The sequence below is a fragment of the Gavialis gangeticus genome, unplaced genomic scaffold, assembly GCF_001723915.1.
Source record: "Gavialis gangeticus isolate Ggan-Ray unplaced genomic scaffold, GavGan_comp1, whole genome shotgun sequence".
Lineage (NCBI taxonomy): Eukaryota > Metazoa > Chordata > Crocodylia > Gavialidae > Gavialis > Gavialis gangeticus.
Genome location: NW_017729028.1, coordinates 16806750 through 16818531, shown reverse-complemented (window position 1 = coordinate 16818531; position 11782 = coordinate 16806750). Strand labels below are relative to the sequence as shown.

Below are 11782 nucleotides of genomic sequence, written 5' to 3'. Positions count from 1 at the left end.
AGAGGACAACCGGACTCTCCTCTATAATGGCCACCCTAACCAGGACCCAACGGCGAGGAGCCCAGATCCAGCCCGGGGGAGTGAAGGTCCCCTACCCTACCCAGGGCCGGGCAGCGAAGAAACCCCCCCGGGCGGGCGAGGCACTTCGCCTGTTGCCTCGGGCGCCAGGAGGGCGCTCAGTCCCGCCCGGGACTGGAGGAAGGGAGGTGCAGGCAGCGAGGCGGTTCCCTCCTTTGCCCTCCCCTCGGAGCGGAGCGGAGCCGAGGACGCGCTTCCTCCTCCTCCTCAGCTGAGGGCGGTGCCTGCGGGGCTGGGCGGCCGGGCCGGGGCGCGTGTCTGAGGCGGGCAGAACGGCGGCGGCGGCGGCGGCGCAGGTGAGCGCTGGGGCGGGTGAACCGTTGGGAGCATCTTCCCGGCCCGTGGGGCACTTGCAGCCGCTCGCGGAGCTGGGGCGCGGAGGGCAGGGAAGCGGGGGCAGTGAAAGCCACTGGAGAGAGGGGACATTGCAGCAGGGGTAGTGGGGGAAAGTGCTTTCGGGAAGCCCGGGACCCGGTGTGGCCCCTTATCTTCTTGCCCCCTCCTGGACCCATCTGCGGCCTGGCTGCTCTTCGCCCCCCTGCACAGGGCAGGTCGGGGAGGGGGAGATGGCTCGGTGGCAGCGCTGCCCCCTGCGCAGACGCGTTCGAAGGGTAGAAAGTTTGTCCATGCCAGCCAGCGAGCGGGGCAGGGCACACTGCATGCTGGGATGCTGGAGGACTGCAATTTGGGTGGCTCATCCAACTGGCTTCCCAGGGAGGTGGTGCTCTCCCCACCGGGGGATGGGGTCTTGAAGAGCAGGCTGGCTAGGCATCTGGCTGGGGTCATTTGACCCCAGCGCTCTTTCCTGCCCAGGGTAGGGGGTCCGACTTGATCTGTTGAAGTCCCTTCTGACCCCAGCATCTATGAATATGTGAGTGGCACATGTTAAATGAGTAACACAGCTTAGCGGTAAACAGGCCCTGAAGCGTGCTTAAAACTGATTTCAGGTGGACTGTTCATGGGTTAAGAGCTCTGGGAGCTGCCTAAAATGAATGTGTGATAAGGCCCTTAGAAAGGCCAGGTCAGGCTGCTTTGAATACTGGATTCCTCTATGAAACCCCTGAGGTTATTTTGTGAATCATGTTTGCAGTTTGAACGTGGTTTGTCACCTTGAGGCACCCGGGTGAGGATCACTGGCCCAGGGTTATGCCAGTTTGAATTCACTGTCCTGAGACCTTTCCCTTTTGGATGTTGGTGACGTCTAAGTGGCAGGTGTCTCAAGGAGGCTCTTTTTTTGGTTGCCAGCAATAAAAAGATGTTAGATATGAGGGTAATGGACATGATCTTTTGTAATCTAACCCAATCACCTAGGCCTCTTCCCATAGTGAGATGGCTCTGTTTGTGAGCTGACACTATACTTTCATGTTTGTCTTTGTTTTTTTTACAATTAAGCTTTATTATTCTAGCCTAGTGTCTGTTTTACTGGTCGGCTTTTAGTTCCACCAAGCTCCCCAGGACACAAGCACACAACAGCAGTGTATCAAATGGGAATAAAGGGCTTGAAATGCAGAAAGACTCTAACCTGGCATGTCTTCATATTGGCCTTACTGATAACTTGCTTAGGGAGGTACTAGGGATTGGCTTCCAGCCTTTTTCTAGTTGCCTTGAGTGTCATTCTGCTTGTTTTTTATTTCTGTACTGCTTTTTAATAGAGAGTTCATGTTGACACGGGGTTTTTTTTGTGTGTGCTTCCCTTTTTTTCTTCTCCTTCTGTGTTTACTCAGAAATGCTCTAAAAGTCATTTGAGCTGTAAACAATTCCAGGTAAGGAGAGAAAATAAAATGGAGTAGTGACCAAAAATTCCCTTGTGGGAAAATGGGAAAAGAAATTTTGTGCACAACACTGGGCTACAAGGAAAGAAAAATCTGTCAGGCAGAGAGAAATAAAATTATTTTTCAATTCAAGAAATATTTTTATACTAGTAATTTATCATTTGGTTGGGTGAAAACAAGGTTTGTTTTCCTATCTCAACATATTTATTTATTTATTTATTTAAACTAAACATGATACAACTGTATGAAGCCCCATAGCTTAGGGATTTCTTAAATCTCCCCAGGACATATTGTACTTGTTCTGGAGGTGTACGACAGAATTACAGACTAAGTGAGAATAATATCAAGGGCTTGACTTAAACCCACAAAATCAGAAAATAACTGGCTAATATTTTTCCAAACACCATGTTGCAGCACATGTGGTTTAGAGGTTATACTTACATGAAAATAGTGACATATAAGAGAGTTTCAGTTTTACGCTACAGTTTGCTTTGTGAGTGCTTAATAGTTTGCTACCCTTTTGTAATTTTTTTTTTTGTTTTTACATTATTATTTTTTTCCTTCTGTCCTTTTAGAAATCTAAACAGCTACAATAGGTCAATAAAAAGTCAGCATTTGCTAAGAATTCGAAAGAAGCTATCATATTGGGTACTACTACATAGTATTTTTTGCATTTACATGTTGAATGTAAACTTTCTTTAAGAGTGAGCTCGGTTGTCATGGATTATCATAATGTGGGAAGAAGTTTTGTTGTTAGTTTGAGGCTAGTGTGTCCTCGTGATGTCCCCTCTGAAACACTTATTTTGACACTAATATAGCTTGTCTTCTGTTGTATGGTTCTCTCAAAAGATAAGGATTTGCATATATAACATATATTATTCTGAAGTAGAATTTAAAATTAATTATCAAAAGACTTCCAGGCCATTGGGGGCCAATTTTTTCGGCAGGCGTGTCAGAAGTTAGACCCTGTGCCCTCCCTGAGGGGCACTCTGATACTCTTCTGCCTTTTCTGCTCTCTGTCTACTCCCATAACTGCCACATGCCCCACACACTGGCTGCCTGTGTACCTGTGTCATCTGCTGCAGGTTGACCAACTATGATCAATGGTACTTAGTGGAAAGTATTCAGACAAGAGTGAAGATTTCCACATTAAAACAAATATTTTTCATTTATTTATGTCTTAAGTAAGCCTAAAGTATTATTTCACTGCCTGTCAGGATCTGGGCTGTTTTTTGGCAGACATGCTGTATGTTTCAGAAGTCTGAGACAGTTTTACTGTCTTGTGTTCATAGATATGATGAGCAGAAAATGATTGGAAATACAGTTGTTAAAATATGTAATAAACAAGTTGGCCTGAGAGTTTAAAGCAAATTGGAATAAGATAAATGTGCATGGTAAAGTTGAATTTATGGTGTAGGCTGTTAGGCTTTAATTTGCAATTATTTAATATATACTATAAAGATAATTGTTCTCAAAGTGTTGTGTATAGAGCTAGGGTACCCTCCTAGTTCCTTTTTGTTTCAATGAAAATGAGGAATTTGAATGTTACTTTTGTGTGTGATTTCTGGCCCCTAGTTTGAACTGACACTTGTGGATACAACTACAGTTCAAATAATTGGCATAAGTTAACTGCTTGTTGGGCTTTATCTAGTTATGATCATGGTACTGCATTTAGTTGTTATTGTCAGTTGAAGTGTTATCATTGTTATTTAAATGTTATTAAATACTGTTGTGAATTTTTACTTTTAGAAAAAACCCCTCCAACTATTGATACGATATCATAGGTCAGTCGAGTCTAGGTAGCCATAAATAATCATTTGAAATAAATAATTATAATGTAATTTAAATACAATATCTTACAAATCAGTTTGTCGCTTAAGAAACTTCTAATATACCACTCTAACTTCAGAAGCTCCTCAGTCATGTGAGTTACACAGTCACCCTTTTCTTCAGTCTGCTCCTACCCCCAACTCCCCGACCTGCACTTACATCCCACTTTCAGCTTCTACTGGACCACAGGAAAGGATAAGAATTTGACTATGAAGAATAGCTTGTAGGATCAGGGATTGGATGAATAACTCCAGTCATACTGTAGAAGTTGAAGTACATCTGTGTGTCTTTGAGAAGCTTGTGGGGGTTTGGAAGGTTTTTATTTTTAAATTCTGGAAGGTAAGAGTCTGCCCACTTGACAAGTTCAATGTAGGAAGTCCTAGCAGTAATCTAGTTTGCTGTATTGTTTTTTATAATTATATCAATGTTATCTTATGTTCCTTTGAGGAACATAAGATAACATTGAGGATGTGGACTGGTATATATCAGATTTCTGTCTTTGGTCCCCTAGTTCTCTATGCTGAAGTGTGAAGGACTGAGTCGGAGCTGAACCTTAACCTTTGTTCTTAAGTTGTGTGTGTACACAATGTATATACACATACACACAAATTTAAGAAAAAAGTGGGGTTTTGATGTCTTTATTTTGAGGCAAAACAATGTGTGATATATGGTTACTGCAAAACTGATGTTGTTTTGAGGTCTTCCTGGTAGATAATTCCCACGCCCCCTGTCACAGGTTTCCTTATGCAGACTTTCCCAGATCCAAAAAGAAAAGACTTGGGTACCCAGAATGGGACTTTAGGTGCAATTTAAGAACTTGAGTTTAGGAATGCAATTGTCAGCATATAAGCCTAGCTCTTTTTTGGGGCTTACAACATATGTAGACATCAAAGTTTTCACTGGAGTTCTGTAAGTGACTAGAGTCATTACCCTGCGCTAGATTGTGCACCAAAAATATGTTGGCCCCATATTGGATTGACACTGATATAAGGAAAATAGAATGTATCAACAATTGGCTTTTTTTGGCTGATGTGGCTGATAACACCATCGATAAATGCCCCGTGTGTGCATGCAGCTGCAGTGCAGCACGCAGGTGGCCAGGGGTGCAACCTGGCAGCGTAGAGAGCAGCTAGGTCCGGCTAGTAAGTCTGTTGTGAGGGAAGGAGCATGGGGGGCAGATCAAGGTCGCCGCAGGGAGGGAGTGGGGCTGGGGCAGGTGCTGCACAGCTGGGGTGGGGTGCAGGATGCAGCCGTGAGTGGCTTATCTGGGGAACATGGCGGGGGACAGCTCCTGCCGCTGCGGGCACCCCAGGAGAGCATGGGAGGCGTGTGTCCCTGGATCTGCACGTGGGGCAAGGGTGGGCTGTCACTGTGGGCTGGGGTGATGCCGGGCTCTTCCTGGTGGGGGTTGGGTTGGGCTGTGCGCAAGGCAGGTGGTGGTGGCGCTGGAAGGGGAGGGTTGGGGGACTAAGGCATTTTTTGGGGTGGCTGCAGGCCCCCCTTCCAGCACCGCTGCTGCCCGCCCTGAGCACAGCCCAGCTCAACGCCATCGCAGCCTGCAGCAGCAGCCCACTTTCACTGCACACACAGATACAGGGACACACGCCTCCTATGCCCTCCTGGGGTGCCCGCAGTGGTGGGAGCTGCCCCTACACTGTGCCCCCCGGATGAGCTGCTAATGGCTCCATCCCATGCTCCATCCCAGCTGTGCAGCCGCTGGCCCTGCCCCCGCCACATTCCCTCCCTCACCACGTGGGCCTTGATCTGTCCCACCCATGCCCCTCACCCCTTCCCCCATAACAGACTTACCAGCTGGATGGTGCTCTCCACGCTGCCCAGCTGCATATAGGCAGTCAGATCTGTATCAGCTGATATGGCTGCTTAAAAATCGGCTATCAGTATCGACCAAAATTTCTCTGTGCATCCCTACCCTGCATGTGCCTTGACCCATTCTTCTGCTTCAGTCATTTGAGAGGCCTGATCTGGGAGGCATGCTCCAAGCACACCTAAAACCACTGACAGGATTGGTCACATCTTAAAAAAACAAAACAAAACAACCTCTCCCTCCCCTACAGTGGGCATAGTCTCTTTCATTCAAAATCATGGATGAAGCAGGTGCTATTGCCCTTTTAAAAAAAGAAAATCAATAACTCAATAGCTATGAGAGTCACCCAGGTTGTGAAAATCCTGGGTCTTCTGCTCTCCTCAACCTGCAGGGTTTACCTCCTAAGATAGTGGCGGAATCACCAGGTTATGGACTGACCCATAGTTAGGGGTATTTTTTGTTCTTTTAGTTAAATCTGTGCTATTTGGCAGAGAAATATTCAAGATTTATTTAGCCAGAGAGAAGGAGCATAACTTTTTAAACCAGTGATCTGGGCACTCACCTGAGAGGATGACAGCTGAGTTTCATCTTTGCTTCTAGGTCTGTTTAATTGTTTCTTCTTTCTGTCTGTCTTTTTAACTTCTCATTCACTTCAGAACAGCCTATATCACTGATTCTCACCCAGGGTGCCCTGGCATCTAAGGGTGCTTTGCTCTTTGAAGGGCAACTTGAGGTATGAGGAAATAAACAGATAAAAGCAGGTTCAAGCATGTCCCTACCTGGCCAGTTCCCCACTCCCACTTCCCAGCCCCCCCCTGGAAGGCGGAAACAACTGTAATATATACATTAGTTTTTGAAATTGGGTGCCACTCAGTTCACAAAAACTTTGGATGGGTGCCTGGAGTCCAATTAGGGATAGTGCCTTGAGGCTAGCATTTAGGGCATTCTGGGAGGTGATGGATCTGGATGCTAACTCTTCAGGCTGAGGTGGGTGTAGAACCAAGGTGTCCTGCATTTTGTGTGAGTGCTCAAACACTGAGCTAATGCAGACTGTTGTCCTTTTTTTCAAACAGGAGCGTGGCCCCTATTCCAGTTTATAGAAGTGATGATATAGTGCCTACCTCCAGGAAGCGTTCTGGGCTATGAATCCCTGTGTGTTGTAGGCAGGTTCTTACAGCCAACTTAGCTCCCCAAACCTCTGAGTAGAACAGAGTTGGAAGAGACACTGTTCACGGCAGTTGCATTGTCTAGCTTAGGCAGGTTCCTGCTTGGCGTGATTGCTTTTGTCAATCCTTCTGAGGCATACAGCTCTCTCTGGGCACACCCTCATGCAAATTTAATTAGATGCGATAAACTTGGCATAGTTTGCCCAGTTTTTATTGCTCCTGGGCACAGTGTTTACACCAGCCTGGGGATGCTCATACTCAGCTCGACATGCTGTGAAGGAGCTGGCTGGGACATGAGGGCACTACAGTGTGGGACTAACTGGCAGGGAGCCTCTCACTGTAGCATCTTTGTGCCTTAGCCGGCCCTGATCAACGTCTGCATGTGTGTTGCACCAGAGTAACTAACTCTGTCATAGGATAGTACTTGTGTCAGGCTGTACTATCCTATGGCAGAGTTAATTACTTTACTCCGGCCTAATAGCAATGCATGTGTAGACCCTGATGCTTTACTGTGGAGCTACTTTGTCAGTGTTGCAGTAAACATCTCATGTAGATGTGCCCTCAGTGTACTAAATAAGGAACTTAGGCATCAAACCCAGGGCTGTGGATTCAGTTCCGAGTGCCTCACAGTTAAGCATGATGATGCATAAGTCTTTCTGTGGTTCTAGTCCTCTGTTGTACTGGTCTTAGATTCATTGTACAAGTTCTTTTGGATTCAGTCCTCAGTTGGCAACATATGACATTGTCATTATATACGACAAGATGTTTGAGAGCTTTGTCCTAGACTAGTTTGAGAAGTCTAAGTCATTGTTGTATGGATTGAACATGGCTAGATTAAAGACCATAGTCTTGTACTAGATGTAAGCGTTTGTGTGTGTGTGTGGCTTTTTATTTCTTCCTTTTTTTCTTTTTTATTGTCCTGTAGATATTGGATTCTAATGTAGATACATGTAATAAAAATAAATCTATTTTTTGCAGCAGTCCAAAATGGAATCCAGTTTGACTAAAAGGTTTTTAGAAGGGGAATGAAACAACTTAAGAAATTTTCTAGCTTCTTGTCTTTCATATGCTGTGTGAAAATAGGTAAGAATCTGGTTCTTGCATAGGTGTCACGATCTGTTTAGACGATAATTACATGTTTGACTGTTCCATTTGATAGCCCCCAAAAGCCCTCCTTCTCTGAAGCAGAATGAGATTGAGGAGGATCCTATCAAGGTAAACTGACTGCAGAAATATGCTTAAAGAGCTGTCATAGAGCTGTTGGGTGTACACCGTGATGAATTTCATTTTTCCATTTGATACATTTTCTTCTCCCACATGATTTGTTGGACATAGTTTTTAGAGGCTTTTTGTGCATTAATAGACTGTTGTGGAAATGTCTTGGGGTAGGGAGTGGTAAGAAGGGAAAGATCCTTTAATAGTACTTTTTCATAGTATGTAAACAGGTCCTTATTCGTGCACTGGATCATTTCATGTAGGCTTTGGACATTTGGATTGCTAGGAGTCCATGGTTCACTGATTCCAGAAATGTAAGTCTATTGCCTCTCCACTTTGATAACCTCTACTTCCTCTTACTCCTTTTGCAAAATCATCTTTTGGACTATTCATTTGGCATTTCACAGTATAAATTTTAGCTGTCCTTGCCCTCAGATCTGAAGGGTGTGGGTACTTGTAGGCATTGCTGAAAAGAAGTCATGACTACTGTAACATCCTCTACTAGGGGTTGCTCCTGTGTGGGAGAGGACACAGGAGCTGTTCAATGTACATCTACACTTTAAAATGTAATATGTTTTTTTCCTATGTCTTTAGAATCAACTACATAAAAGCTAGTATAGATGGGGCTTAGATAATTTCAGTGTCCCCTCAAAAGAAGGATTTACAGAAAAAAGTGCTGAAAACATAGGAGCCCAATGTACCAGTACTACTGCTGTATCAATACAGCTGTATCTGTGATGAAAAATGGATGTGTATACACATTCAAATAATCTGGGAAAATTCTCCCAGGTTCATTCTTCTGGTACAAAAACTTACCCAGAGCCATGTATACAGATATTTGAATGCTGAGGCCCTGAAAAGTGTAGAGCTTTCAGTGCTGGCACTGTGCAGCAATGGGGCTCTCAGGGAGGCTGTGCGCATATCTCAGCCTACTGTGCAGGCTCCCTTAGTTTGCCTGGCAACAGTTGGCAGCATAGAGCTGTCCTGATTGGCTGACCCAGACTGCCTGTGTTTCCCTGCAGCACAATGTGGGGATTGTGTTGGGGATGTGTTCTGCTCCCTGCTGGACATCGGCGTCCAGTGACTCACTGTCTCCTAGGAGGAGAAATGGGATGAGGAAAGAAGGATGCTGAAGGATTGTTCGTGATCCCAGGAGACTCTCCTGGGGGTGATCCCAAGTTATTCCTACGTTGTTATAGCCTGGTTGTTCCCAGGTTATTTTACTCTAGGAGAAAAAGCCTGAACATGTGTACACTTGTAGTTTCTCCTTGGAGAGCTGCTACTCTTTGAAGAGCATCTGAATGTCTGCATGTGGCCAATGATTCTAAATTGCCATAGGTTAGATAAAGAGTTGGGTAGAGAAACTATCTGTGACTTGGATGGCAACTTGACTGCAGAGTTCTCTAGTGGAGTGATTTTCAACCTGTGGTTTGCGAACCTCTGGGGGCCCATAGACAATGTGTAAAGGGTCCGTGAAAGATAACTATGATCAATCAAAAGTATGCAAATACGCTGCTCTGGTGCATATGGTTATATAGCTCGTCAGTAGGGAAGAGGAATGAATGCATACTAGGGGAGACGTGTGTGGGTGAAAGGGAAGAAGGAATATAATTGTTCCTTTCCAAAAAAGGAAATAATAATGGATACAGTAACAGTAGTTAACAATATTCACTAGTTTCCTGATATTAGTTTCCTGATATTACATTATATTTAAGAAATTGTAATTGCCTTTAAGACATTTTGTAATTCTAAATGAGAACAACTAAGAGATTGGAAAGTGAAGTTTGAGACACATAATGTAATCTGTGCTGTGAATTGCTGGGAACCCTTGTTATAGCACAGCATTTATTACTCAGATTAGTATCTACTGGAGTGATGTTTTCATTCATTTTCATTTTCCCTTGGTATAGTGCACCAAACAGTACCCTTGTCTTTTTCTCATGCTTATTTTTAATATTTCATTGACTATTTTCCTACACAGTTTCTGATCTTGAAGTGAATTTGAACTTTGTTATTTGATGAACTGATAACATTTTTGTTTCTTGATAGTGTCATGGTTTTCCTATTTTTTAGCCTTCTTGCACACTATGGGGGGAAATCTGAAGTCTTAGACATGTAGGTAGATGTCCCTTCATTAATATAATGTTATTGTGAAACTGATTAGTTTTAAGAAGAATTATTTGGATTTGACTTATTCACCTGTGTTTTAATGAGGTTTTGATTCATTGTGGCATAGACAGTTGCATGTTGTCCCTTTATGTAACTAAAAGTAAATCCGCCTAAAAATCCCCTTTTGTTCTGCTACTGAAGAACACTGTGGGCTGCCAAACCCAGGCTGAGTCACCACAATCGTAGTAAGTGTTTGTTACTTTTGCAATTGCTGTTATATTCAGTATGCTCTAAGTCAAAGTGATACTGGTGGGTTAAAATGCTATTTTTTTAAAGTGTTGTGTTCTTTATGATGTTTAAATAACATTTATTAAACAAAGAATTAAAAGTGTGTTTTTACTATTGATGGTGGTAAACGTAAAAGTAAATCCTTATCTTTGACAACAAAAATGACTAATCAGTTTCTATCCAAATTTCACTTTCAGGTTCTCTTGTTTTGGCAAGACTTAGCTTGCAAAAAAATTACGGGGAGTTTCCTAACATGGTTAAAACCCCTTTCATTTTGGACTTGATTTAATGCACCTTTTTCATTTAGTTCTGAGGACAAAGATTTACAAATTCTTACACATGCTGGAGTTTGGGCAGTAATCCAGTGCAAATTTAAACATGATTAACTTCACTGTTGCAGGATCAGAGCCTGAAAAAGGAGTGATAGCTTGGTTAGAATACTTAAATAAAATAAAATACCTGCAAATCACTAATTGAGCCACAACATGCACTTTGGATTAGAGTTTGCAGTACCCATCCTTTCAAGTTGGAATTAGAAATCACCCACATATTTAGCTGCGGTGAAATAAACGTGTTCATCATCACAACGGACTTCTTAACTGTTGTAGGAGTTAGGGAAGGTGCAAGCTTTTTTCCCCCTTGCTAATTATACAGCACAAAAACAACAGACTCAAGACATTCCATAAGACTGTCAAGTGGCATTTACCTTCCTACTGTGTGGAGCATATGTAGTCTAAAAAAAGCTATTAAAAGGAAGCTGAATTTTTATAAGTTAGATCATCAGTTAATTTCCCTATTCCGCTTTTTTTGAGCTGAACTTGTTGTTGAGGAAAAGGAACACCGAATTAATTAGATGTGGGTAGCAGATACTAAAACACCCTAGAATACCTATAGAAAGAGATTGAATAGAAAGTACCGAATTTCACAGCAGTTAAAATGTTTGAGTCATGCTGTCAGTACAGCTGTTTCTAAAAAAGAGACTCCTGTCAGTGAAATGATATTAATGCAAGAAAGGAAAGTCAAATATATTACATGCCCTGTTTTCTTAGGTTTTTAAAATATTCTCTAGTGTTTAACTCATAAATCATGAAACATTTATCGGGGGCAGTTTCCTATGCTCTGAGAAAATGACACTCTGCTCATGGTTTTTACCTTCTGCTTTCAGGGTTTATGCTCACATTTCACTGAGGTAGGAATAAATGAGCAGCATTATAGCCTTTAGCATCCTGATTCGTATGGCAGAGAAGTGAGCAGCTCCTGTAGTGTTGCTGACTTCCTTTTACTTTTTTTTGCCCATAAAAGGAGAAAAACACTACCATATGACTAGGACTGGAGAGAATCACAAGACAAAAGTATGTTTTTAAAATATCTTTAGGAAACTTTAATTTTTGTGTTGCATTGCTGGCATTCCCTTCTGTGTATTTTATATGGTAAAAATGAAGTACTGAAATTTTGAACCTGAGGTTTTTATTACTAGGAAACCTATGACTCTAAATAAA

The 11782-nt window shown here is 43.0% G+C and overlaps 1 protein-coding gene across 3 annotated transcripts in view; it reads left to right on the top strand.

Annotated features, from left to right (window-relative positions):
* The first annotated feature begins 350 nt into the window (after positions 1 to 350).
* FAM49A (family with sequence similarity 49 member A) overlaps positions 351 to 11782 on the top strand; it is a 78039-nt gene continuing 66607 nt past the window's right edge. For 2 of the 3 annotated variants that reach the window (XM_019520775.1, XM_019520772.1), the window contains exon 1: positions 352 to 374. The gene's annotated coding sequence lies outside the window, so the exon portion shown is untranslated. Of the gene's footprint in view, positions 375 to 11782 lie in introns of all 3 variants that reach the window. The other variant, XM_019520769.1, reaches the window with a different exon arrangement.